The sequence below is a fragment of the Scyliorhinus torazame genome, chromosome 13 (assembly GCF_047496885.1).
Source record: "Scyliorhinus torazame isolate Kashiwa2021f chromosome 13, sScyTor2.1, whole genome shotgun sequence".
NCBI lineage: Eukaryota > Metazoa > Chordata > Chondrichthyes > Carcharhiniformes > Scyliorhinidae > Scyliorhinus > Scyliorhinus torazame.
This window is the reverse complement of record NC_092719.1, coordinates 139569754-139597129: the sequence shown is the minus strand read 5'-3', so window position 1 is coordinate 139597129 and position 27376 is coordinate 139569754. Positions and strand designations below refer to the sequence as shown.

At 48.7% G+C, this 27376-nt stretch overlaps 1 protein-coding gene and 1 long non-coding RNA gene across 24 annotated transcripts in view; one reads left to right on the top strand and one right to left on the bottom strand.

The window, feature by feature from the left end:
- The window catches only part of LOC140388298 (contactin-4-like), a 3617424-nt gene that overhangs the window by 2323871 nt on the left and 1266177 nt on the right, over positions 1–27376 (bottom strand). The window lies entirely within an intron of this gene.
- LOC140388301 (uncharacterized) overlaps positions 1–27376 on the top strand; it is a 271425-nt gene that overhangs the window by 127801 nt on the left and 116248 nt on the right. The gene's annotated exons all lie outside the window — the stretch shown is intronic.

The window sequence follows — 27376 nt, the reverse complement described above, 5'->3', positions numbered from 1 at the left end:
CTGTTGCATTTCCAACATGACAGCAGTGACTGTACTTCAATAATACTTAATTGGCTGTAGAGTGCTTTGGGACACCCAGAGGTCACAGAAGCTACAATACAAATGCAAGTCTTTTTTTCTTCCTTATTTTTAATCCCAAAGTGTGCAATGACTACATAACTAGAGATGACAATTTTATTATTTCTTCTGACAATGTTGTTCTTCATAAATACGCAATTTATCTCTCATTTTAACCAATCGAGATTTCAAATATTCAGAGTAATACTATAATTTTGTCCTTTCTTTACTCAAGGGAGTATTCTTATGGAGTGCAGCTACTGAGGTGACTACCCTCTACAACTTTATCATATTTTATGTTCAGATTGCTGGCAGAATGTTTGAGGATGGGTTGAAAAGGGGGATGACGTTCATATTTAAGGGCGGCAAAGTGGCACAGTGGTTACCACTGCTGCCTCACAGCACCAGGGACCCAGGTTCTGACCTTGGGTGACTGCCTGTGTAGAGTTTGCGGATTTTTCTCATGCCTGCATGGAGTTCTGCTGGCTGCTATGATTTCCTCCCACAGTTCAAAGATGTGCGGGTTAGGTGGATTGACCGTGCTAAATTGTCCCTTTGTGTCCAAAGATATGAAGGTTAGCTGGGGATAGGGTGAGGGATTGGGGCTAGGTAGGGTACTCTTTCAAAGGATCGGTGCAGTCTCAATAGGCCGAATGGCCTCCTTCGGCACTGCAGGGATTCAAAGCTGATCTGCATTCATCCAATGTTCGCTACCGATGTAATTCTTTTTTTCATTCATCCATGGGATGTGGGCGTCGCTGGCTGGGCCAGCATTTATTGCCCATCTCTGAGCGCGTTTAAGGGTCTATGGATCGAGAGTCACATGTAGGCCAGACCAGGTAAGGATGACAGATTTCCTTCCCTGAAGGACATTAGTGAACCAGATGGGTTTATACGACAATCGACAATGGTGTCATGGTCACCTTTTCAGCAGCAATTTTCAGGAGCAATAACTCAACAGTGACCAGCACAAAGAAATCTTGCCGATGCTTTTCCTCTTCCAACCCCTCGCCAGAATTTGACTCCTTGATCTCTCATTTTCTCAGCACATTTTAAGGCATTTGATTTAAAAAAAGGAAACATCACATTGCACGCAGTTGCAGTGCTAAGGTTCTACAGTATTGCCGGAGATGTCATTTTCACATGAAATTATAAATCAAGACCTCCATCCAGATGTTAACCACAAATTTAAAAAATAAGTCCCATATGACTATTCAAATGGTTCTTGCTGTGACCTGGTTATGTTGCAGGAGACGCACCTTAGAGTAACGGTCCAGATTAGACTGAGGAAAGTCTGGGTCAGTCAGGTCCTTCACTCGGGACTGGATTCAAAGGCTAGAGGGGTTGCGATCCTGATCAATAAGTGGGTGGTGTTTGAGGAGGGTAGAATAGTCTTGAACGTGGGAGGTCGGTACATTATGGTCAGTGGGAAGCTAGAGGGGGTGCAGGTGGTATTAGTAAATGTGTATGCGCCAAATTGTGATGATGTGGAGTTTATAAAGAGGATGCTGGGGAAGATACCAGACCGGGACTCGCACAGGTTGGTCATGGGAGGGGACTTCAACACAATTCTGGACCCTGGCTTGGACCGGTCAAGTTCGAAAACGGGCAGGGTGCCAGCAATGGCAAAGGAACTAAGAGGGTTCATGGAGCTGATGGGGAGGGGGGTGGGGGGGGGCGGTGGGGGGGTGGATCCATGGAGATTTGGGAAGCCGAGGGTGAACTCACACGTCCATAAAGTGTATTCCCGGATTGATTTCTTTATTTTGAGCAGGGCCTTGCTGGCTGGGGTGGTGGACACAGGGTACTCGGCGATTACGATCTCAGACCATGCTCCGCACTGGGTTGACCTGCAGGTTAGTAAAGACAGTAACCAGCGCCCGCACTGGAGGTTGGATCTGGGACTTTCGGCGGATGAAGGAAATGTATTCAGAGCTACCTGCAGGTCAATGACACATGGAAAATTTCAGCAGCCATGGTCTGGGAAGCACTGAAGGCGGTGGTCAGAGGGGAGCTGATCTCAATCCGGGCCCATAGGGAGAAGGTGGACAGGACAGAGACGGACCGACTGGTAAAGGAGTTACTACAGATTGATAGGAGGTATGCGGAGACCCCAGAAACAGGGCTTTTAAGGGAACGGCGGAGGTTACAGGCGGAGTTAGCTTGCTGACCACAGGGAGGGCGGTGGAGCAGCAGAGAAAGGCGAGGGGGGTGCGATCTATGAACATGGGGAGAAGGCCAGCAGAATGCTTGCACAGCAGCTTAGGAAGAGGGAGGCAGCTAGGGAGATAAGGAAAGTAAAGGATGGAGATGGAAACCTGGTTGGTGATTCAGTAGGGGTGAATGAGGTGTTTAGGGATTTCTACAGCAGGCTGTATAGGTCAGAAACCCCTACGGACCGGAGGGGATGAGGCACTTCTTGGAGGGCTGAATTTCCCAAAGGTGGGCGGGAAGCGGGTAGTAGGGCTGGGGGCCCGAATCAGGCTGGAAGAGATAGTGGAGGGCTTGAAGGCCATACAGGCAGGTATGGCCCCGGGTCCGGACGGGTACCCAATGGAGTTTTATAAAACGTTCTCGGGGATATTGGGGCCGGTGTTGTTGAGGATGTTTAATGAGGCAATGGAAAGAGGGATGTTGCCCCCGACGATGTCACAGGCAACGATTTCGCTGATTCTTAAAGGGGACAAGAACCCGGAGCTGTGTGGGTCCTACAGGCCGATCTCCCTGTTGAATGTAGATGCAAAGTTGCTCGCCAAAATCTTGTCCTCCAGGATCAAGGATTGTGTTCCGGACGTTATTGGGGAGGACCAGACGGGATTTATTAAGGGCAGGCAGTTGGTGGCCAATGTAAGAAGGCTGTTAAATGTGATCATGATGGCCCCGGAAGGTAGGGAGGTGGAGGTAGTGATCGCAATGGATGCAGAAAAGGCTTTTGATCAGGTAGAATGGGACTATCTGTGGGAGATACTGGGACGGTTCGGATACGGGCGAGGCTTTATTGACTGGGTCAGGTTACTGTATCAGGTTCCTGTGGCAAGTGTACGGACGAATAGGACAACATCGGACTATTTTAAACTGCACCGAGGGACGAGACGAGACTATAGAGCCGTTGGCAATTGCTCTGAGAGCCTCGAAGGGCTGGAGAGGACTGGTCTGGGGGGTGGGGGTGGTGGAGCAAAGGGTTTCGCTCTCAGCGGATGACCTGCTTTGTACGTTTCGGACCCAATAGAGGGGATGGAAGAAATTATGAGGACTCTAGGGGAATTTGGCCGGTTTTCGGGGTGTAAGCTTAATATGGGAAAGAGTGAGATGTTTGTGGTCCAGGCGAGGGGACAGGAGAGGCGACTGGGCGAGCTGCCATTTAGGTTAGTAGAGGGAAGCTTTAGGTACCTAGGCATCGAAGTGGCGTGGGAATGGGACCAGCTGCATAAATTGAATCTGGCCCGGCTAGTGGTCCACATGAAGGACGATTTTCGGAGATGGGACGCGCTTCCGTTGTCTCTGGCTGGGAAGGTGCAAACGATGAAGATGATGGTCCTCCCGAGATTCCTATTTGTATTTCAGTGTCTCCTCATCTTTATTCCGCGGTTCTTTTTTAAGCGGGTCAACATAGTGATCACGGGCTTCGTCTGGGCGGGCAAGACCCCACGCGTAAGGAAGTTAATGCATGAGCGGAGTTGGGGGGAGGGCGGGCTGGCGCTCCCAAATTTTAGCAGCTATTACTGGGAGGCTATATAGCCATGATCAGGAAGTGGGTGGTGGGGGAGGGGTCGGCATGGGTGCATATGGAGGCGGCTTCATGTAAGGGCACCAGTTTGGTAGCATTAGTAACTGCCCCTTTGCCGTTCTCGGCAGCACGTTACTCCACCAGTCCAGTGGTGGTGGCGGCCCTGAGAGTTTGGGGCCAGTGGAGGCAGCATGTGGGAGCAGTGGGAGCATCGGTCTGGGCCCCTATCTGTGATAATCACCAGTTTGCCCCGGGAGTATGGACGGGGGGGTTCCGGTTATGGCAGAGAGCGGGGATTGAGAGGATGGGGGATATAAGAACATAAGAACATAAGAACTAGGAGCAGGAGTAGGCCATCTGGCCCCTCGAGCCTGCTCCACCATTCAATGAGATCATGGCTGATCTTTTGTGGACTCAGCTCCACTTTCCGGCCCGAACACCATAACCCTTAATCCCTTTATTCTTCAAAAAACTATCTATCTTTATATTAAAAACATTTAATGAAGGAGCCTCTACTGCTTCACTGGGCAAGGAATTCCATAGAATCACAACCCTTTGGGTGAAGAAGTTCCTCCTAAACTCAGTCCTAAATCTACTTCCCCTTATTTTGAGGCTATGCCCCCTAGTTCTGCTTTCACCTGCCAGTGGAAACAACCTGCCTGCATCTATCCTATCTATTCCCTTCATAATCTTATATGTTTCTATAAGATCCCCCCTCATCCTTCTAAACTCCAACGAGTACAGTCCCAGTCTACTCAACCTCTCCTCGTAATCCAACCCCCTCAGCTCTGGGATTAACCTCGTGAATCTCCTCTGCACACCCTCCAGTGCCAGTATGTCCTTTCTCAAGTAAGGAGACCAAAACTGAACACAATACTCCAGGTGTGGCCTCACTAACACCTTATACAATTGCAGCATAACCTCCCTAGTCTTACACTCCATCCCTCTAGCAATGAAGGACAAAATTCCATTTGCCTTCTTAATCACCTGTTGCACCTGAAAACCAACTTTCTGCGACTCATGCACTAGCACACCCAGGTCTCTCTGCACAGCAGCATGTTTTAATATTTTATCATTTAAATAATAATCCCTTTTGCTGTTATTCTGACCAAAATGGATAACCTCACATTTGTCAACATTGTATTCCATCTGCCAGACCTTAGCCCATTCACTTAGCCTATCCAAATCCCTCTGCAGACTTCCAGTATCCTCTGCACTTTTTGCTTTACCACTTATCTTAGTGTCGTCTGCAAACTTGGACACATTGCCCTTGGTCCCCAACTCCAAATCATCTATGTAAATTGTGAACAGTTGTGGGCCCAACACTGATCCCTGAGGGACACCACTAGCTACTGATTGCCAACCAGAGAAACTCCCATTAATCCCCACTCTTTGCTTTCTACTAATTAACCAATCCTCTATCCATGCTACTACTTTCCCCTTAATGCCATGCATCTTTATCTTATGCAACAACCTTTTGTGTGGCACCTTGTCAAAGGCTTTCTGGAAATCCAGATATACCACATCCATTGGCTCCCCGTTATCTACCGCATTGTTAATGTTCTCAAAAAATTCCACTAAATTAGTTAGGCACGACCTGCCCTTTATGAACCCATGCTGCGTCTGTCCAATGGGACAATTTCCATCCAGATGCCTCGCTATTTCTTCCTTGATGATAGATTCCAGCATCTTCCCTACTACCGAAGTTAAGCTCACTGGCCTATAATTACCCACTTTCTGCCTACCTCCTTTTTTAAACAGTGGTGTCACGTTTGCTAATTTCCAATCCGCCGGGACCACCCCAGAGTCTAGTGAATTTTGGTAAATTATCACTAGTGCATTTGCAATTTCCCTAGCCATCTCTTTTAGCACTCTGGGATGCATCCCATCAGGGCCAGGAGACTTGTCTACCTTTAGCCCCATTAGCTTGCCCATCACTACCTCCTTGGTGATATCAATCCTCTCAAGGTCCTCACCTGTCATAGCCTCATTTCCATCAGTCACTGGCATGTTATTTGTGTCTTCCACTGTGAAGACCGACCCAAAAAACCTGTTCAGTTCCTCAGCCATTTCCTCATCTCCCATTATTAAATCTCCCTTCTCATCCTCTAAAGGACCAATATTTACCTTAGCCGCTCTTTTTTGTTTTATGTATTTGTAGAAACTTTTACTATCTGTTTTTATATTCTGAGCAAGTTTACTCTCATAATCTATCTTTCTCTTCTTTATAGCTTTTTTAGTAGCTTTCTGTTGCCCCCTAAAGATTTCCCAGTCCTCTAGTCTCCCACTGATCTTTGCTACTTTGTATGTTTTTTCCTTCAATTTGATACTCTCCCTTATTTCCTTAGATATCCACGGTCGATTTTCCCTCTTTTTACCGTCCTTCCTTTTTGTTGGTATAAACCTTTGCTGGGCACTGTGAAAAATCACTTGGAAGGTTCTCCACTGTTCCTCAACTGTTTCACCAATATGTTCACAGAGGGGAGCTTTCCGAGTATGAGGTAGTTGGAGGAAAAGTTTGGTTTGGCGAGGGGAAATTAATTCAGGTATCTGCAGGTGCGGGACTTCCTTCGTAAACAGGTGTCAACCTTCCCGTTCCTACCGCTAAGGGGGATTCAGGACAGGGTAGTTTCCAGAGGGTGGGTAGGAGAAGGGAGCGTCTCGGACATTTATAAGGAGCTTATGGGGTTGGAGAAGACGCAGACCGAGGAGGTGAAGCGCAAGTGGGAAGAGGAGCTGGGAGGTGAGTTGCAGGATGGTCTATGGGCAGACGCGTTGAGTAGAGTCAACACGTCCGCAACATGTGCCAGGCTTAGCCTGATTCAATTTAAGGTTGTTCACCGGGCTCACATGACAGTGGCCCGGATGAGCAGATTCTTTGGGGTGGAGGACAGGTGCGCAAAATGTGCGGGAGGATTGGCGAACCATGTCCACATGTTTTGGAATGTCTAAAGCTTAGGGGATTTTGGCAGGGGTTTGCGGATGTCATGTCCACAGTGTTAAAAACAAGGGTGGCACTGAGTCCAGAGGTGGCGATTTTCAGGGTGTCAGATGACCCGGGAATCCAGGAGGAGAAAGAGGCAGACGTTCTGGCCTTTGCTTCCCTGGTAGCCCGGAGACGGATACTATTAACATGGAGGGACTCAAAGCCCCCGAAGTCAGAGACTTGGCTATCAGACATGGTTAGCTTTCTCTGTTTGGAGAAAATCAAGTTCGCCTTGAGAGCGTCACTGTTAGGGTTCACCTGGAGGTGGCAACCATTCGTCGACTTCTTTGCGGGAAATTAATCATCAGCAGATGGGGGTGGGGGTGGGGGGGGGAGTAGTTTAGATTAGAGTAGGGTGGGGGGGGAGTAGTTTAGATTAGAGTAGGGGGTCAATAAGGGTGGGACCTGTACGAGAGGTAAATGGCTTTTGCACTATGTTTATGGTTTTGCGGATATTGTTTATTTTGTTGTTGTTACTATACCAAAAATACCTCAATAAAATGTTTATTAAAAAAAAAAATTGTGAATTCATTATGTTAATAGAAGTCAACAGAATTTTTTAAAATTCCAAACAAAATCCAAACATATTTTCTTAACGTAACCCACAAATCAACTTTTGGTTAGTCTATTTTTGGAATACAAAAGAGATGTCACAATATTCTTTAGCCACGCATTTGTCCTTCAGTTTTGGCACTTTTTCTTGGTAATTGCAATCTCTACCTTAGCTTTCCATTCTTTTCTCCCCTGAATTCACAGCCACCCTGTCTTCTCTTGTCATATAATCTCTCCTGCACAGATTGATAGCCATCTTTTCAACCTGTTAAACTCGGAGTCTCAATAATAATAATAATAATCTTTCTTATTGTCACAAGTAGGCTTACATTAACACTGCAATGAAGTTACTGTGAAAAGCTCCGATTGCCACACTCCGACGCCTGTGTGGGTACACTGAGGGAGAATTCAGAATGTCCAAATTACCGAACAGCATGGGCGAAATTGTCCGTAATCGGCGCGATGTCCGCCGACCGGCACCAAAAATGGCGCAAATCAGTCCGGCATCGCGCCGCCCCAAAGGTGCAGAATCCTCCGCATCTTGAGCGGCCGAGACCTAACCTTGAGGGGCTAGGCCCGCGCCGGACTGATTTCCACCCCGCCGGCTGGCGGGAAAGGCCTTTGGTGCCCCGCCAACTGGCGCGGAAATGACACTGCCGGGCGGCGCATGCGCGGGAGCGTCAGCGGCCGTTCACGGCATCCCCGCGCATGCGCAGTGGAGGGGGTCTCTTCCGCCTCCGCTATGGTGGAGACCATGGTGAAGGCGGAAGGAAAAGAGTGCTCCCAAGCGAGGCGATTTAATCCACGCCGGCGGGACAGGCATTCCAGCAGCGGGACTTCGGCCCATCTGGGCCGGAGAATCGCCGGGGGGGGGGGGGGGGGGGGCGCCAAGCAGCGCGGCGCGATTCCTGTCCCCGCCGAATCTCCGGTGCCAGAGAATTCGGCAACCGGCGGGGGCGGGATTCATGCCAGCCCCCGGCGATTCACCGACCCGGCGGCGGGTCGGAGAATCTCGCCCAATGTCTTTGAACCACTTGTGAATGTACAGCTCCTGTTATCTAAATATTTACAGAAACTCAATTCAATGCAATGCGTCATCCTACATATCCCTTGCCCTACTCTCTCTTGCCCCACATATTGTCTGCGAGCTCAAAACCTAACCAAGTAAGGTGGGGAGAAACCAGTTTATCACAAGCAGATGTGAACAGTCGCCATTCACCCATTCACCATAGTGTGGCAATGGTTCTAACTTCAAATCATTTGTATGCACAATGGGAGTATTGATTCATTGATCACATGAGCAAAACCTAGTTCAAGGCAATAAATCTCATTACTCCAAAGATAGGCCAGAGACAAGTCAGTATGGGATAACCAACAGCAAGAACAGAACACTGCCTAAACAACCAGTCAACAGGTAGTACAGCCAGGGATAATTTGTTTCACTTGCAAAAGTATATTTATTTTCCATAAAAGATCAGTCATAACTTTCTCTGAAACCCCAGGGGCTTCCAACTTTATTCACCATCAAAGAACCACGGAAGAGGACCCCATCCAGGCCTGCAACTATTTCATCTTATATGACACATTTAAGAATCTGGTTTGTTTTCCTCCTCCTCCGCTACTCATAATCTAAGTGCATGAACAATCAGTAAAATGCATCTTTTTGTATGTGTAGCACCATCGATCACACACGAGGCGAGACGTAAAGAACTTCAATCGAGGCTTTATTGAGCAGACTTGTTCAGACTCGTTCCACAGCAGCTCAGTCACAGAATGCAGCTGCGGGGATTAACCCAGGTTCTTATACCCTGCCTATCTGGGTGGAGCCCAGTAGGCGGCAGATCCAATCGGGATCCAGCATCTGTCCTCCAATGGCTCCTCGGTATTCATGGTGTACCGTATGACCCTTAATACATACCACCACATTCTCCCCTTGTTAAAAAAGAACCCGACGGGGTGGTGGGTGGTATGGTGGTAGGGGTTTACAGGGTCGGTACCTTAACCATTGAACTATATACAATCATGCCGCTTTTACTGGGCAACCGAATTATTCACATTTTACCCGATTTGCAGCGTTAACTATTTACAACAATGCCGCTTTACTGGGCCACTGAATTATATACATCTTAAGCCGATTCGATGAGTCGAGATGGTGCTCTGGTCGCCCTCTCCGATCGTCGCAGCCCGGGTGGTGGTGCTGGCTCGGGTCCGGTCGACTCTGGGAGCATCGCGCTGTCCCCCTCTGTTTCCTTACCCCTGGTTGGGCCTGGGAGGAGAACTGATCCCCCCGGGAAGGGGGTGGCTGTGGGGTGCACGGGCGGGAGTGAGGGGGAGGTGATTTGTGTTTGGGGGGGGGGGGGGGGGGGAGAGCTCCGGCGGGTGGCAGGTCCCGCAGAGAGACCGTGTCCTGTCGGCCGTCTGGGAATGCCACGTAGGCGTACTGCGGGTTTGCGTGGAGTAGATGTACCTTTTCCACCAGCGGGTCTGATTTGTGCGCCCGCACATGTTTCCGGAGCAGGATGGGTCCCGGGGCTGCCAGCCAGGTCGGAAGTGACGTTCCAGAAGCGGACCTCCTAGAGAAGACAAGGAGGCGCTCGTGAGGCATTTGGTTAGTGGTGGTACACAGCAGGGACCAGATAGAGTGAAGGGCATCCGGGAGGACTTCCTGCCAGCGGGAAGTTGGGAGACTCCTAGACCGTAGGGCCAGTAGGACGGTCTTCCAGACCGTTCCGTTCTCCCTCTCTACCTGCCCGTTGCCCCGGGGGTTGTAGCTGGTCATCCTGCTCGAGGCTATGCCCTTGCTGAGCAGGAATTGACGCAGCTCGTCACTCATGAAGGAGAACCCCCTGTCGCTATGGATGTAGGCGGGGAAACCGAACAGGGTAAAGATGGTGCCGAGGGCTTTAGTGACAGTGGCCACGGTCATGTCGGGGCAGGGGATGGCGAAGGGGAAGCGGGAGTATTCGTCAATGACGTTAAGAAAGTACATGTTGCGATTGGTGGAGGGGAGGGGGCCTTTGAAGTCCAAACTGAGGCGTTCAAAGGGGCGGGAAGCCTTTATCAGGTGCGCTCTATCTGGCCTGAAAAAATGCGGTTTGCATTCTGCGCAGATTTGGCAGTTCCTGGTGACTGTTCAGACGTCCTCGACGGAGTAAAGGAAGTTGCATTGGAAGTCCAACCCCAGGAGGGTGGGAGCGCAGAGGTGGGGAAGGACGTACAGCCGGTAATTTTTGAACTCTCTCCCCTGCACCGTTAAGTTTGCGATGCAGAACCTTTTGATTTCAACGGAGTGGGACCCCGCCGGCAGGAACATTTTTTGGGTGCTTGGCCGAATTACAAGGGAACAGCGTCTTACCGTGTCCGGGTGAATAAAACTCTCCGTGCTCCCCGAGTCGATCAAACACGGCGTCTCGTGCCCGTTCACCAGCACCTTTGTCGTTGTCGTTTGGAGCGTCCGGGGCCGTGACTGGTCGAGGGTCACCGTGCCAAACGTGGTTGGTGTAACAGATTGTTGTCTTCAGGCAGTGTGGAGCCGTCCATGCTGGGGTCCTTGCCTGTCAGCCAAGATGGCGGCGTCCATGGATCGCATGCGGTCGGGGGTGGACAAAATGGCCACTCCCATGAGTCGCACGCTGCCGGGGGTGGACAAAATGGCCACTCCCATGGATCGCACGCGGCCCGTGGGTAGGAAGATGGCGGCGCCCATCGCCCCCTCGTGGTGTCCGGGGTCCAAAATGGCGGCGCCCGTTGGCCGCCCGTGGGTCGCTGGGGGGGTTGAGCCCGTGGTCCCATTTGTTCCCCGGAGATAGCAGCGACCCCACGGGACTGGCACACCGCTGTGTAGTGTCCCTTTTTACCGCAGCTTTTGCAGGTGGCCGAGCGGGCCGGGCAGCGCTGGCGGGGTGTTTTGGCTGCCCGCAAAAGTAGCAGCGGGGCCCCCCCGGGTGGTCTGGGATTCTGGCTGCGCACGCTTGCGGAGGGGTTGGGGTTGCCGGGGGGTCGGTCGCGGCGGGGGTCCACGGAGCCCAAGGGGCTGCAGCGCGGTCGGGGGCATAGGCGCAGGCGTTTTGGGAGGCCACGTCGAGGGAGGCTGCAAGGGCCCGTACCTCTGTGAGTCCGAGAGAGTCTTTCTCTAAAAGTCTCTGGCGAATTTGCGACGATGCCAAACCTGCTACGTAAGCGTCTCTGATCAGGAGGTCCGTATGTTCGTTCGCCGTAACTGCTGGGCAGTTGCAGTTTCGTCCCAGGATCGTTAGAGCATTGAAGAAATCACCTAGCGATTCCCCGGGGATTTGTCATCTCGTCGCGAGCTGGTAGCGTGCGTAGACCTGGTTGACGGGCTTAATGTAGATCTCCTTCAGCAAGTTGAGCGCCGCTGGGAATTCTTCCGCGTCCTCGATGAGTGAGTAGATTTCGGGACTCACTCTGGAATGCAGGACCTGCATCTTCTGGTCTTCTGTTGGTCTGCCGGGGGCCGTTCGGAGGTATCCCTCAAAGCACGCCAGCCAGTGTTTAAACGCCGATGTTGCGTTAGCTGCATGGGGGCCGATTCGCAGGCACTCCGGGGTGATCCGGAACTCCATATTCCTTTTTAAGTCTGCTCAATAAATTGTACCACCATCGATCACACACGAGGCGAGACGTAAAGAACTTCAATCGAGGCTTTATTGAGCAGACTTGTTCCCCAGCAGCTCAGTCACAGAATGCAGCTGCGGGGATTAAACCCAGGTTCTTATACCCTGCCTATCTGGGTGAAGCCCAGTAGGCGGCGGATCCAATCGGGATCTAGCATCTGTCCTCCAATGGCTCCTCGGCATTCATGGTGTACCGTATTACCCTTAATACAAACCACCACAGTATGTTAATGTGTCTTTGTATTTGAAAGGGTGAGTGATTTGGTGTGTTTAGATTATGGGTGTCGAGTGAATAACTGCTTAGCTTTTCTTTTGATTCAGGATTACCATGGAGGTCAGTTTTGCGTATATCCTCGAATGTTACAAAACTAAAAGGGTTTAAAAGACTTCATCCAAAAATATACATCTTGTTGCAGACAACCAAGAGCTGAGGAAAAAGGGGAAAAGTTATCCCTCCATCTCTCCCCATCTGTAACACACCCATTCCAAATACATGTAAATACACTAATGAGCTGACAATCAGGTAGGAACATCAAACTTGCAATTGAACCTGTTCAAAACACTGACTGTTTAAGTCCAAACTGCATTAATTCAAGAAAATCCCATTCAAAATGTACATAATGGCTGATATCTTACATTTTTGTTTAATTTATAATAATCATTTGGACTCAATATCAACCATCAATCAATAGTTAGAATTCCAATGCAATCTCATTTCTAACTGTCACAGCAATTCAATCTTTAAATCTTCATGGAATAAATTTTAATATTTTAAGCCCAGCTGCAATGATCTCAGGTCACAATCAGACTTTCACTTTAGACTCATGGCGAGTACTGCACTGGGATTCCTATTTTTGCTGTAAGCTGGAATGAAAACAGGAAAATGAGGAAACATAATATATATTTTCCTGAAGACATGGCTGTTACATAAACTGACAATGGAGCTGCAACTGTATTGTTACTAATTTGACAGTTCAGAAATTATCATCCTGCTCCATGAATCTTGTCAAGTCTCAATTTTAAAATTTATATAACTAGTTGAAGGGCTGTTAATGGAACCACACAACATGCTCTCGTTTTCACTAAAATCAAATTACTGCAGACGTTGCAAATCTGGAATAAAAACAGGAAGTACTGGGAAAACTCAGCAGTTCTGGCAGGATGTGTGGAGAGAGAAACAGAGGCCAGAAATTAACAATTTTTTCCAGTGTCAGCTCAGATGGGAAAAGCAGAGTGTAGCCCACTGGCTGCACTGCTAGCTTTTCCCGCCATATTTTTAGGCACCCTGGAAAAAAGGTGAAGGGTCGGGCCCTGCCAGCAACATATGCTCCTGAAAAATCATTTTTAAAGGACATCTTGATCTAAAAAAGATAAAAATAGAAAAAGGCAATCCCCCATCTCCGACAGACACTGAACCCCTGGCAACTCCCCAATGGAAACCCCCCCTCGACACTGCCCCCTGACTGTGCCACGTGGATGTTCTCAGACAGCGCCAGGGGGAAGTGGCCAGACAGTGCCAGGGTGCTCCCAGGCATGTCCCTCTCTCCTGTATTTAACTATGTCCTTCTGGCAGGTTCTGTCCGGCAGGTGCCTGTCTTGGGGGATCTGTTGTGATTCACAATGTTGTGCCCTGACACTGACGTGAATAGACAGTCCAATGTGGGAACACTATAGGTGGAGATGTTTCATTGGTAATTAGATATAAATGGAAAGTCGGGATTCCTGTTCTTTCATTGATGGGTGTCGGGGTCAATCGCGCAGGGAAATTCTGCCGGCAAAAAAGCAATTTTGGGATTTCTGCACAATATTTCACCCTCTCCGCCATTCCCACGTGCCGCAATTGGGGGCGGAAAATCCGCTCCAGAGTTAATGTTTAGAGTCGAATATGATTCTTCTGAACTGTTTCCGAATTGAAGCAATTGCCTCCAGATCAATTGCATTGAATAGTGTTTGTTCCAAACATCAATTATCCAGTTAATTTTCAGCTTTGCTTAGTTGCAGCACTCTAACCTGTGTCAGAAGGTTGCAGATTTATACCCTTGTCCAGGACTTGAGCACATAAACTAACGTGGATTAACATTTCGGTGCAGTACCAGTTATTGCATTTTCCAGAGATTCCACTATGAGGATAAGATGTTAAACAAACCTTTCTTCATCTATCTGAGAGGGCATAAAATATCTTGTGGGACTAAATGAACATGAGCTGTATCATGGCTTTTTTATCCCTCAATCAACAGCACCAGAACCATCTCTAATACCTCTTAATAGCGTTTGTGGAATCTTGCTGTGCCCAAATTGATTGCAGTATTTGCCAAAAATCTACAGTAGCTACTCTTTAGAAGTAAATAGTTGGCTGCGAAGTCCATTGGAAGATGCGAAAGATGTAAATGTAATTTGTTTCTTTTAAGCCTGAACCCGCGGGCACTATTTACCTCAGTGTCTGTATTTAACTTTGCTCAGAATGTATAGCTTTTGCTTGTGACCTTCAGTCCTATACCAATTACTCATCATCTGGATCGATGCTGTATACCGACAGCGGGTAGTGTCTTTGCTTCGGGAACAGCCTGTTTTTCGTTATGACACCGACTCGAAAAGGCACCTTCGGGTCCTCGGTGGCACTGCTGTGTGGGAGGTCCGCATCGGACTCGGTGACCGTGGGTTGAATTGCCCGAACATTCCTGCGAGGCTGGCTGAAGCGGTATGAAATGGCAGGCTGAGCTGCTCGGCAGAAGGCAGCATAGTGGCCAAGTCTGCCACATCGTAGGCATTGTCGAGATTTTGCAGGGCATTGCCGCTTTAAATGGGCGGAGCCACAGTTGCCGCACGTCGTGACGTCAGCACGTTCGCTGCGCCACCGTGCATGCACGGTGCGGTCGTGTGTGGTGCGCGCCTGCGAATTACGTTCCTCCACGTCGCCGTCCCCTCGTTTGGTGCGCACAAGCGTGGGAGTCTGCGAAAAGCGCGCGAAATGGCCGCCCTCATCCAGGCTGAGGCCCTGGAGGTGCTCAATCACTTGGACCCGTTCCGCCTCGTGGGGACCTTGCCACGCCATTTCAGCTGCTTGTATATGGGAATACCGACTCGTGGCGTTTTCATGTAAGACACAGGTCTCGATGGCGGTCGCTAGGGTGAGTTGCTTTACTTTGAGGAGCTGCTGACGTAGGGGTCTGACTGAACACCAAAAACGATCTGGTCGCGTATCATGGATTTGGAGGTGGGCCCGTAGCTGCAAGACTGCGCAAGGATGCAGAGGTGCGTGAGAAAGGATTGGAAAGGTTCATCCTTACCCTGCAAATGCTGCTGGAACACATAGCACTTGAAACTTTCATTTACCTCTATGCTGCAGTGAGTGGAAAACTTGAGGAGGACCGTCTTGAACTTCGTCTTATCTTCATCATCCGCAAAGGTGAGAGAGTTGAAAATGTGGATGGCATGGTCCCCGGCCGTGGAGAGGAGAAGAGCAATCTTTCTGGTATCCGAGGCGCCCTCCCTGCCTGTGGCTTAGAGGAAGAGCTGGAAGCGCTGTTTGAAAATCTTCCAGTTGGTTGCTGGTGATGCGGAGCGGCGGGCTGATATTGTCCATGTTGCAGGATGACGGAATGCTGGCGGAAGGCAGATCACTTGCAGGTAGGTCTAAGAAGTGCTAATATTCCTCAACTCCTGGTATCATGATGTTTTGGGTGTTCTGCATCACATACAGGTCACCAACACTTGAAATAGTGCAACACTATTTTATTGAATCACTAACTGTTTAAACATACTCAGACGGTGGGTGAATACTATACTAGCTTGAACTAAAGACCTTTGCCTTGTCCTAACCAGTCGATGTACTCAGCACATGGTGAATGTCTGTGTTACAGGCTGTGAGCTCTGTCCTCCTAGCTAGCTGCAACTCAAATAAGCAGGAACTCTGATGCCCCCTGTCTTTATAGTGCGTGTGCTCTCACTGGCGATTGGCTGCGGTGTTGTGTGTGTTGATTGGTCCTACTGTGTGTCTGCACCATGATATACTGGTGTATAATATGACAGTTACCATGATCTAAATTATTAGGACTGTGCTCCCATAATTACTTTGGTTTTTCTAAAAGGGGAGGGGGGTCCCTATCCTATCCTGATTTGCTTTTTCTTGACCCAAGGCTAAAATATTTAGTAGCATTGACCCTTTAATTGTAGGCATCTGTAACCACCCCAATGGAGTTACATTTCCCTGCCCTCACAGTGCCAATGACCTTCTTAAAATAGGTCTTTTCCACTTCTGCATGGTTGCTATCACTTCTTATATGCATTACTATAATTTTTTCAACATTAAAACCTATTTAAAATTTTTTAAATTAATTTACGGGATGTGAGCGCCGCTTGTTAGGCCAGCATTTATTGTCCATCCACAGTTGCCCTTCAGAAGGTGATGGTGAGTTGCCTTCTTGAACTGCTGCAGTCCCTGGGGTGTGGGCACACCCCTGTGCTGTTAGGGAGGAAGTTTCAGTATTTTGTCCCAGCAACAGTGAAGGAACGGTGATATATTTCCAAGTCAGGGTGGTGAGTGATTTGGAGGGGAACCTCCAGGTGCTGGGATTCCTATGTATCTGCTGCTCTTGTCCTTCGAGATGGTAGCGGTTGTGGATTGGAATGTGCTGTCATAAGAACTGGGGCAAGTCACTGCCAAGTAACTATTGTGGATGGTACATACTGCTGCTACTGTTTGTCGGTGGTGGAGGGTTTGAATGCTTGTGGAAGGGGTAGCAAACAAGAGGGATTTTTGCCCTGGATGGTGTTGAGTTCCTTTCTCAACATCAGCCAATTCACATTTGTTACGAAATTAATTTCTTTTTCAATTTCTAACCTGGGCGGGGAACTTTGCATGAGCAAAGAAATGTAACAATATTACAGATGCCTCATCCTGTATTATTCAGAACAATTGTAAAAGGATTTGGAGTAGATCACTGTAGAATTTCACAGGTTCGATTTCTCAAGCAGAACATTTTCCAATCATTATAACCATGTCAAATGGAAAGACACTTAAAACATACAGTCAGTTATTCAATTCATGAATACATTTTTCTGTTATTAATATGATACATTTGCCATGATACTGAATGCAAGTATTTAGAATGAATGTTGCAAGTCTCCTGGGATTATATTTTTGCCAATTGTCAAGCAACTACAATAAAATTTGCTGAATCTTCAATATTAATATTGACAGTCACGAGGCAGCACAGAACTAGAATATTGCTGATAAGGGAGAAATGTTGCCAAAATTCTTCATCTTGTGCTTCTAAGGACAAATGCAAGAAGCCAAATTTCCAATGATCGCAACAATTTACACCACAGGAGAAAAGAATGCTGATTGGATGGCAACATGGGCGTCATTCTCCGACCCCCCGCCGGGTTGGAGAATCGCCGGGGGCTGCCGTGAATCCCGCCCCCCCCGGTTGCCGAAGTCTCCGGCACCGGATATTCGGCGGGGGCGGGAATCGGGCCGCGGCAGTTGACGGGCCCCCCCTCTCGATTCTCCGGCCCGGATGGGTCGAAGTCCCGCCGATAAATTGCCTGTCCCGCTGGCGTGGATTAAACCACCTTTTGAACGGCGGGACAAGGTGGCATGGGCGAGCTCCGGGGTCCTGGGGGGGGGGGGGGGGGGGCGCGGGACGATCTGGTCCCGGGGGGTGCCCCCACGGTGGCCTGGCCCGCGATCGGGGCCCACCGATCAGCGGGCGGGCCTGTGCCGTGGGGGCACTCTTTCCCTTCCACCTCCGCCACGGTCTCCACCATGGCGGAGGCGGAAGAGACTCCCTCCACTGCGCATGCGTGGGAAACTGTCAGCGGCTGACGCTCCCGCGCATGCGCTGCCCGGGGATGTCATTTCCGTGCCAGCTGGCGGGGCAACAAAGGCCGATTCCTCCAGCTGGCGGGGCGGAAATTCCTCCGGCGTCGGCCTAGCCCCTCAATGTTGAGGCTCGGCCCCCAAAGATGCGGAGCATTCCGCAACTTTGGGGCGGCGCGATGCCCGTCTGATTGGCGCCATTTTGGGCGCCAGTCGGCGGGCATCGCGCCGTTTCGGGAGAATTTCGCCCATGATTCTGGTTGGTCAAGGCATTGCAATGGAGAATACAATGAGAAAAGCACTTCAAGATAATCAGCTGAGCTCATAATGTGGCTCATTTACACTTACTGGAAGATGTGTTTAAATGCAGGGACTGTTCTCTGCAAAAGAAATGTTGAAGCCTTGCGTTTTATTTTAAAAAATCCCGTGAGGTTGAGGAGGATACCGTACGGTAGCATAGTGGTTAGCACTGTTCCTTCACAGCTCCAGGGTCTCAGGTTCGTTTCCCGGATTGGGTTACTGTCTCTGCGGAGTCTGCACGTTCTCCCCGTGTCTGCGTGCGTTTCCTCAGGGTGCTCTGGTTTCCTCCCACAGTCCAAAGATGTGCAGGCTAGGTGTTTTGTGATGCTCAGGTTTTCTCCCACAAGTCCCAAAAGACGTGCTTGTCAAGTGAATTGGAAATTCTGAATTCTCCCTCTGTGTACCCGAACCAGCGTCGGAGTGTGGTGACTAGGGGATTTTAGGTACAGTGACCGGAATTCTCCGCTATCCGGCAGGGCGGGCCATACCGACGCCGAGGAGTGGCGTGAACCACTCCGGCGTCGGGCCGCCCGGAAGGTGCGGAATCCTCCACACATTCAGGGGCTAGGCTGGCGCCGGCAGGGTTGGCGCCACGCCAATCGGCGCTGAAGAGCCTCCGTAGGGCAATTGTTCAGAAGAAATTTTCACTTCAGGCCAATTGCCGTGCAAATGCTTACCTGTGAAACTCCAAGAGGGATTCTTCATTGAATCTTTGAGATTCCCCCGCCCACCCCAAGACCGACACTGGGGAGCTCAGACATTATGGCACGATATCTCTTCAGTGGGATATAATTCCAGGGACACAAATATCCTTTGATGCATCACCTGAGCATGCATTCAGCTGCGTTTGCATGTTGGTAGACTGTTCAACCATAGTAACAATGCAGGAGAGTTCAATCCTGTCTTCATCCATTTGCCAGGAAATGTACATCCAACATATGCGATCCGGAGTAGGAATGAGGAATTATTTTCCCACAGATAACCAGAACAGAGGCCAATTGTAACACTTTGATCCAACATCCACCACAGTTGCGATTAAATAATTCAATACAGGCTTGGGAATCAAACCAGTGCCTTCCCGCTTCTGTCTTAACCAGCTGGCTTACTGGGAGAACCTGCAGTATCCATGAGTGGAGTATTCAAAACTCTGTTGCTTCTTTCAATTAACAAAACCTGGATCACCTTTGCAGAAATAAGCACAGTGTATTTTCTTTTTCCTCTATCTTCTGAACAATTGCCCTGCACTGGTAAACCATCTGAAAATTAGATGTAAATCACAAATGTCAGGTGGTCCTGCCAAGGTTACACCAATAGTTACCCAGAAAAGGCAAGAATTTAAAATTATTCAAACTTCTGCGCAACTATTATAAAGACCCAGACTGACACTCAAAGGACTTCCACCATCATGGCATTTTCCCACCACCCGGACCCCACTCCACCCCGCAGCAAAGATTCCACCCATCCTTGGTCCGCAGCATCCCCCGACCTGACTCTCCCCCACCCCCGACCTCTGATTGCCCCTGCAGACCAGATCTGATTCCCCCACCTCCAGATCTGTGGACCTGATCAAACCTCCCCTTGGATGTTTCGCCAGCCCTCTGTGATCTCCAACCATCCCATCCACCCAATTCTAATCTCCTCATCTCCAATCCGCCAGCTCCCAACCCGACCTCTGATCCCCCCACACACTTGGCCTCCGACCTACCCCCTCTGGCCTCCACCCTCCCCTCCGCCATCCGACCCTCCCTAGCCATCCAAATCCTATCCACTTACATTCTTCCTGGCCTGCCAATTGCAGTGTGCACTTTAAACTTAACTGCTTTACAGCAACTAATGCAGCAAAAAAGGTGACGTGGCCTCCATCAAATGGCCAGAATTTGACTGTGCTGGGACCTGTGAGGACTCTTTTGATGCAAGCCCCAAGTACCTCTGGTAGTCGGGAGTGTTAGCGTAATTGTCGAGAGCATGTAAGTGTGTACATATTTCTCGTCATGTCATTCATGTGAGACATCTCTTTCCAATGGTAGTCAGAAGTTAGGCCCATACTCTTCTGATTCGGAAATTTGTTGGCGGAGACAGGAATTAAAATTGTTCCTGAAAGATTGAAAATGACTGAATGGCTGAGATATTATGAATCTCCACTCAAAATTAAGCATGAAATTAAGAGCTAAGTGCAATGTGAATGCTTATTTTTCCTCTTCTCATGTTGTCCATCTCTCCTTGCATGCAAAAGAAATATTATAATTAATTTTAAAAATAAAGTTTAGCCAGAAAGTATTTTTGGAGCCTTGGAAAATTTAATTTAACAGCTAAAGACAGGAGACTTCGCACATCCTAAAATAGGAGATTAGACCATGTTTCCACTGGCAACAGGACGCATGCAGTGATGTATCTCTGTTGATGTTGCTGCTGCATCATGGTCGGGGCATAGAGTTGAACTTCATAGATATGTTCCCTACTTATTCTGAACGATTTATCCTTTGAATAAAAAGAAGAAAAATAAAGAGGTAAAGTTTCTCTTATTTATTGATTTAACCTTTATTTGGCCGGGGGAATCAATTGAGAGCCATTTCTCATTTACAATAACGACCTGGCCAAGAGGCTAACGCCACGGCAACAGATAACACACAACGACACAATTCATCAAACAGGAAAACACAAATTAGCAGTGAAAGAGAACTGGAGTTTAGCAAGCACTAGTGTCAGTCAACAGAACCTTCACCTTTTGGCAAAGGGCATCCACGTTAATAAAATTAGTTAGCTTCAACTCTAGTTGTACCTCTTCCGATCAGTGGCAACCACAAAGTGAAATGAATTACGACCAAAGACTGTGCTCACTCTTGGTCTGAACAATGTGACCAAGTCACATGACTTCAGATTATAAGAGGAGACAGTAAAATGTAACAAACCTTTTAAATAGGCAGGTGTTTCCTCTTAAATTGGCAAAGTTTGATAAATTAATAAATTTATCAGGGCAGCACGGTAGCATTGTGGATAGCACAATTGCTTCACAGCTCCAGGGTCCCAGGTTCGATTCCGGCTTGGGTCACTGTCTGTGCGGAGTCTGCACATCCTCCCCGTGTGTGCATGAGTTTCCTCCGGGTGCTCCGGTTTCCTCCCACAGTCCAAAGATGTGCAGGTTAGGTGGATTGGCTATGATAAATTGCCCTTAGTGTGCAAAATTGCCCTTAGTGTTGGATGGGGTTACTGGGATAGGGTGAAGGTGTTGACCTTGGGTAGGGTGCTCTTTCCAAGAGCCGGTGCAGACTCGATGGACGGATTGGCCTCCTTCTGCACTGTAAATTCTATGATTCTATGAATAAAAGTAAGAGAAGCAAGCACATAAAACAGACTGGATTTAAATGGTTCAAAGTATTGCAATCATAGAAGTAGCATAGAAAGAAAGTTAAGAGCAATATCCCAGGTGAGTTAAGTCAATGGGGTAGAGCCTTCACTCCAGGCGCAATTGACAATTTCAGGTTAAAGGAAGCAAAAATAAGTGCTACTGAGCAGCAATTCAAGTCCTTGAGCAGACTGTATATAATCAACTCTCAGTTCAGGTCATAAATATAAATGTAGAATACTGGCAACAAAGCAAAATGCGTCTTTACTTTCTCTCTAAATCAATAAACATAGAGATTACTATTTTCTGTCAGAATAGTGCTATCAAGTTGGGATGTACAGTACCAGAAACATTTCTTTCTATTTTTATTATGTAGTGTCATTATCAAGCACTCTCCAATCATTCGGAGGTGTGATCTCAGAAACCACCATCCATGGGTAACATCCTGTCCCAATAGCGGGGCAGACCCACCAGAGATGGGGAGGTGATACAGTGGTCTACAGTCAGGATGGAGTTTCCCTGGGAGTTGTTAACATTGACTCAGGACCCCAGGAAATCTCAGGACATCAAATAAAACACAGACAAGGAAAGCTCGTGCTGATTACTACCCTTCCTCAGTTGAAATATCAATTCTACTTCATGTTGAACACTGCTTAGAAGAAGCACTGAGGGTGGCAAGGGAGCAAAATGTATTCTGGGTGGATGCATACAATGGGCGGGATTCTCCACTCCCGCTCCGAAATGCCCACGCCGTCGTGAACGCCGTTGAGGTTCACGACGGTGCGAAACGGCCCCGATCCCGAACGATTCAGGCCCCGACAATGGGCTAGGATCGGGGCCGCGTCATCTACACGCACCAGGCCTTGTCGCCACGTAAAGGCAGCACCGCATAGATGACGCGGCCGGCGCCGCATAACTGGCGTCAACCCCGCATGCGCGGGTTGGCCGGCGCCAACCCGCGCATGCGTGGTTGCCGTCCTCTCTGAGCCCGCCCCGCAAGAAGATGGCGGACGGATCTTGCGGGGCCGCGGAAGGAAGGAGGTCCTCCTTCAGAGAGGATGGCCCGACGATCGGTGGGCACCGATCGCGGGCCATGCCACATTTGAGGTACCCCCCGGTGCAGGATCCCCCCCTCCCACCCCCCGCAGGCCACACCCCCCCCAGCGTTCCCGCGCTGTTCCCGACAGCAGCGACCAGGTGTGGACGGCGCCGGGGGGAACCCGCCGTTTTGGCCTGGCCGCTCGGCCCATCCAGGCCTGAGAATAGCGGGGGTGCCGGAGAATCGCCATTTTGGGTGTCTCCGGCGATTCTCCGGCCTGCGGCCCGCGGAACTCGGCAGGGCCGTTCCCGCCGCTTGGGAGAATCGCAGGAGGGCGTCGGACCGGCGTCCCAGGAAATGTTGGCGGCCCAGGCGATTCTCCCAACCGGCGCGGGAGTGGAGAATCTCGCCCAATGTCTATCACCAAGGCTGACTTGGTAGCACCATTACTCACCAAGTCTTAAAGGACATAACTGCTGGACTGGGTCTGCCACAGGTGGTATGGAAAATAACAAGAGGAAAAAACCTACATGACCTTATGCTCACCAATTGACCTGTCTCAGAATTATCTGTCCATGATAGTATCTGTAGGAGTTACCAATGCACACTATTTGTTGAAACAAAGTCCCATCTTTAAATTGAGGAAACATCCCATCATGTTCTGTGGCACTTTTACATTGCTAACTGCAATAGATTTTGATCAAATATAAAGACTCAAAACTGGGCATCCATGAGGCATTGTGGGCCATCAGAAGCAGCAGAATTGTATACAACCACAGTCTGTAACCTCAAGGTCTGGCATAACATCACTCTACCATTACGATAAAACTGGGGGATCAACTCTGGTTTAATGAAGAGTGAAGGAGGAAATGTCAAGAACAGCATACCTAAAAATAAGGCCTCAACCTGGTGAAGCTAAAACCCAGAATGACTTGTATGCCAATCAGCAAAAGCAGCATGCAATAGATAGAGCTAGGCGTTCCCACAACCAATATATCAGATCTAAGCCTTGCAGTCCTGCAACATCCAGTCGTGAAAGGTGGTGGACAATTGAACAACTTACTGAAGGAGGAAGTTCCCCAAAGATCCCTATCCTCAATGATGGGAGAGCGAAGTACATTGGTGCAAAAGGCAAGGCTGAAGCATCTGCAACAATCTTCAGCCTGACCTGCCAAGTGAATGATCCATCTCAGGTCCCCAGCATCACAGATGCTAATCTTCAACCAACTCAATTCAGTGCACGTTATGTAAAGAAATGGTTCAAGACACTAGATGCCACATTACTTGCAATTGTACTGAAGACTTGTGCCCCAGAACTAGTTGTGCCCTTAGCCACGCTGTTCCAATTATTATGCTGGAAATCTGGAAAAATTCCCTGGTTATGTCCTGTCCACAAAAAGCAGGGTCTGGACAAGTTCCCAGTGGAATTTAATTAAAAATTTCCTTTGAGCTGGGGCCTCATCTAATGAAGATGTTTAATGATTCATTATCCTGGGGAGAATTGCCGACCACATTGGCACAGGCTTCCATTTCTCCAATTCTGAAAATGTATAAGGATCCAGAGGAGTGTGGGTCTTATCGACCATTTCTCTAATGAATGCTAACGTAAAATTGTTGGCCAAGGTGCTAGCAACTCGCTTGGCGGATTGTTGCAGGGGATAGTAGTGGAGGATCAGCCGGGGTTTGTGAAGGGCCAACAATTGTCGGCCAATATAAAGAGACTATTGAATGTGGTGATGTTGCCCCTGTCGGGCTTGGAGCCGGAAGTAATAATCTCCATGAATGCGGAGAAAGCGTCCAAACAGTTAGAATGGAAGTGAAATCGTGAGATGTTTCGGGTTTAGACCCAGGTTTATTTCTTGGATTAGACTGCTGTATAAGTCCCCATTGTGAGACTTTGTGCTAACAACATTAAGTTTGGAGTACTTTTGAGAGTATAGAACTTTAACCATTACTTTTTTCATTGGCAATTGAACCTCTGCCTATCGCACTGAGGCCATCGAAGGAGTGGAGTATTATACCGAGGAGAGGCATGGAGCACCGAGTTACCATGTACGTGGACGACTTGCTGTTGTATGTAACAGACCCCCTCGCAAGTGGGAAGGATTATGGAGGCACTAAGTAAGTTTGGCTCCTTTTCGGGGTATAGACTTAATGTCGGGAAAAGTGGTGTATCTCGTGAAGCTTCGGGGACAGGGAGAAGGGCTGGAGAAATTGTCATTTTAGCTGGCTAGTTCGAGCTTCAGCTATTTGGGAGTGCAGGTAGCTCACAACTGAGTATTGTGTAAGTTGAATTTGGTCAGTCTGGTAGAAGGGGTAAAGGGAGATTTGAAGAGGTGGAAAGCTCTGCCGCTATGGTTGGCAGAGCAGGTTTAAACCATGAAAATGGGCAGCACGGTAGCGCAGTGGTTAACACTGTCGCTTCACAGCACCAGGGTCCCAGGTTCGATTCCCAGCTGGGGTCACTGTCTGTGTGGAGTCTGCCCATTCTCCCTGTGTCTGCATGGGTTTCCTCCGGGTGCTCCGGTTCCCTCCCACAAGTCTCGAAAGACGTGCTTCTTAGGTGAATTGGACATTCTGAATTCTCCCTTCGTGTACTCAAACAGGCATCGGCATTTGGTGACGAGGGGCTTTTCCCGGTAACTTTATTGCAGTGTTAATGTAAGCCTAATTGTGACAATAATAAAGATTAAAGATTAAACCACGGTCCTCCCAAAATTCTTATTCATTTTCCAGAGTCTCCCGATCTTTCTACCTAAGTCCATCTTTGGGACGATTAGTAAGCTGATTTTGGCCTTTGTTTCGGCAGGCAAGACACCTCGGGTTCAGAGAGCATTCTTGCAGATGGACAGGTGGTCAGGGGGGTTGCCGTTTCTATTACTGGGCTCGAATATTGAGAAGGCTCAGAAATGGGTCATGGAAGAAAGGTCGGTGTAGGGTGGATGGAGGCAGCTTCCTGTACAGGGACATGTTTGAGGGCATTGGTGACGGCTCCACTTCCGTTCTCATCGGCCAGGTACTCGATGAACCCAGTGGTGATAGCCTATTTATGAGAATGGAACCACTTTATGAAACATTTCAAGTTAGAGGTGATGTTGTTGTGGGTGCCTAAATGTGGACTCAGCGTACAGGGTCTGGAATGGGAGGGGTAGAGAGTTTAGGGATTTGTTTGTGGAGGGTGGACTTGTCGGGTTGGAAAAACTGGTAGAAAGGTTTCAGCTCCCAGAGGGAACTGGGTTCAGGTACTTACAGGTTAGGAACTTTGTGCGGAAGGAGCTGGGTATGTTTCCTAGATTGCCATCCCCATCATTGATGGATAAGGAGGATGAGATTGGGGAGGGAACATTTTCAGATATCTATGGACAATTGAGGGAGAGGGAGAGGGGCTCGCTGGAGCAGATGAAGAGGAAATTGGAGGAAGAGTTAGCGGTGCATTTGAAATGGGGGTGTGGAGTGAGCCCTTCCATAGAATAAACTCCACCTCCTCATGTGCGAGATTGGTTCAGTTTAATGTAGTGCACAGAGCGCATATGGTCAAGTCACGCATGAGTGTTTCTTTTTCTGGAGGTGGCAGAGAGGTTCTATTTGAAATGGAGGCTGTTTATCTCCTTCTTCGAGAATTGGTGGTCATCAGCAAATAGAGGGTGTGATTGGTAAAAAATTTAACAGGGCACACAGGGTGGGATGGTGGGTTGTTCATTTATCATGAAAGTTGTATAAATTTGAGTGAGTGTAAGGTACATTGTAAAATGGAAAATGTCCTGAACAGAAATATTTTGTTTAAAAAGCAGGACAAATCAACCCAGCCAATTATCATCTACTCTTGATCATCACCAAAGTGATGGAAAGGGTCATTGACAATGCTATCAAGTGGCACTTAGTCTGAAACAACCTGCTCACTAATACTCGGTCTGAATTCTGCCAGAATCACTTGGCTCCTGACCTCATTGCAGCCTTGGTTCAAACAGGCACAAAAGAGCTGAGCTCAAGAAATGAGGTGAGAATGACAGCCCAGGATATCAAGGCAGCATTAGACCGAGGTTGGCATCAAGGAGCCCGAGCAAAACTGAGTCAATGGGGATCGGGGAGGGAAAACGCTCTGCTGGTTGCAATCATACCTGGCACAAAGTAAGATGGTTGTGATTATTGGAATTCAATAATCTCAGCCCCATCTCATTGCAGGTGTTCCTTAGGAGTTTGAGTCCCTCCAATCTTCAACTGCTTCATCAGTATGATGGCATTCTCTTGACTTACCTGGATGATTGCAGCTCCAATAACACACAATAATCTTGATGCAATCCAGGACAAAGTGGCCCGCATGATTGGCACACCATCCAACGCCTTCAATATCCACTCTCTCTACCACCGATGCACAGTGGCATTGACGCAACTCACCAAAGCTCCTTTGAGAACACCTTCCAAATCCATGATCTTCACCACCTAGAAGGACAAGGGCAGCAGATGCATAGCACCACCACCTGTAAGTTCCCCTTAAATCACACACCTTCTTGACTTGTGACTATATCATGTTTCCTTCACTGTCACTGGGTCAAAATCCTCCCTGTTAGCACAATGGGTGATATCTGCACCACCTAGACAGCAGTGGCTCCAGAAGCGTCACCATCACCTTCTAAAGGGCAATTAAGGATGCGCAATATAAATGCTGGCCTCACCAGTGATGCCCAAGTCACATGAAGGAAGTTTACAAATCAAGCGTTAAGCAATTTTTTTCTGCTTTGACCCAACAATGTATGTTATCCCCTTTCAAAACAATGGGCGGGTTTCTCCAATAATGGGGCTATGTCCCCATGCCCACGAGAAAACGGGTGCGAATCACTCTGGACTTTTTTCTCGAAAGTCCGGGGTGATCCTTCATTTTTAAGGGGGCTTACAGGGCCCCGGATTGCTCCACGCAGC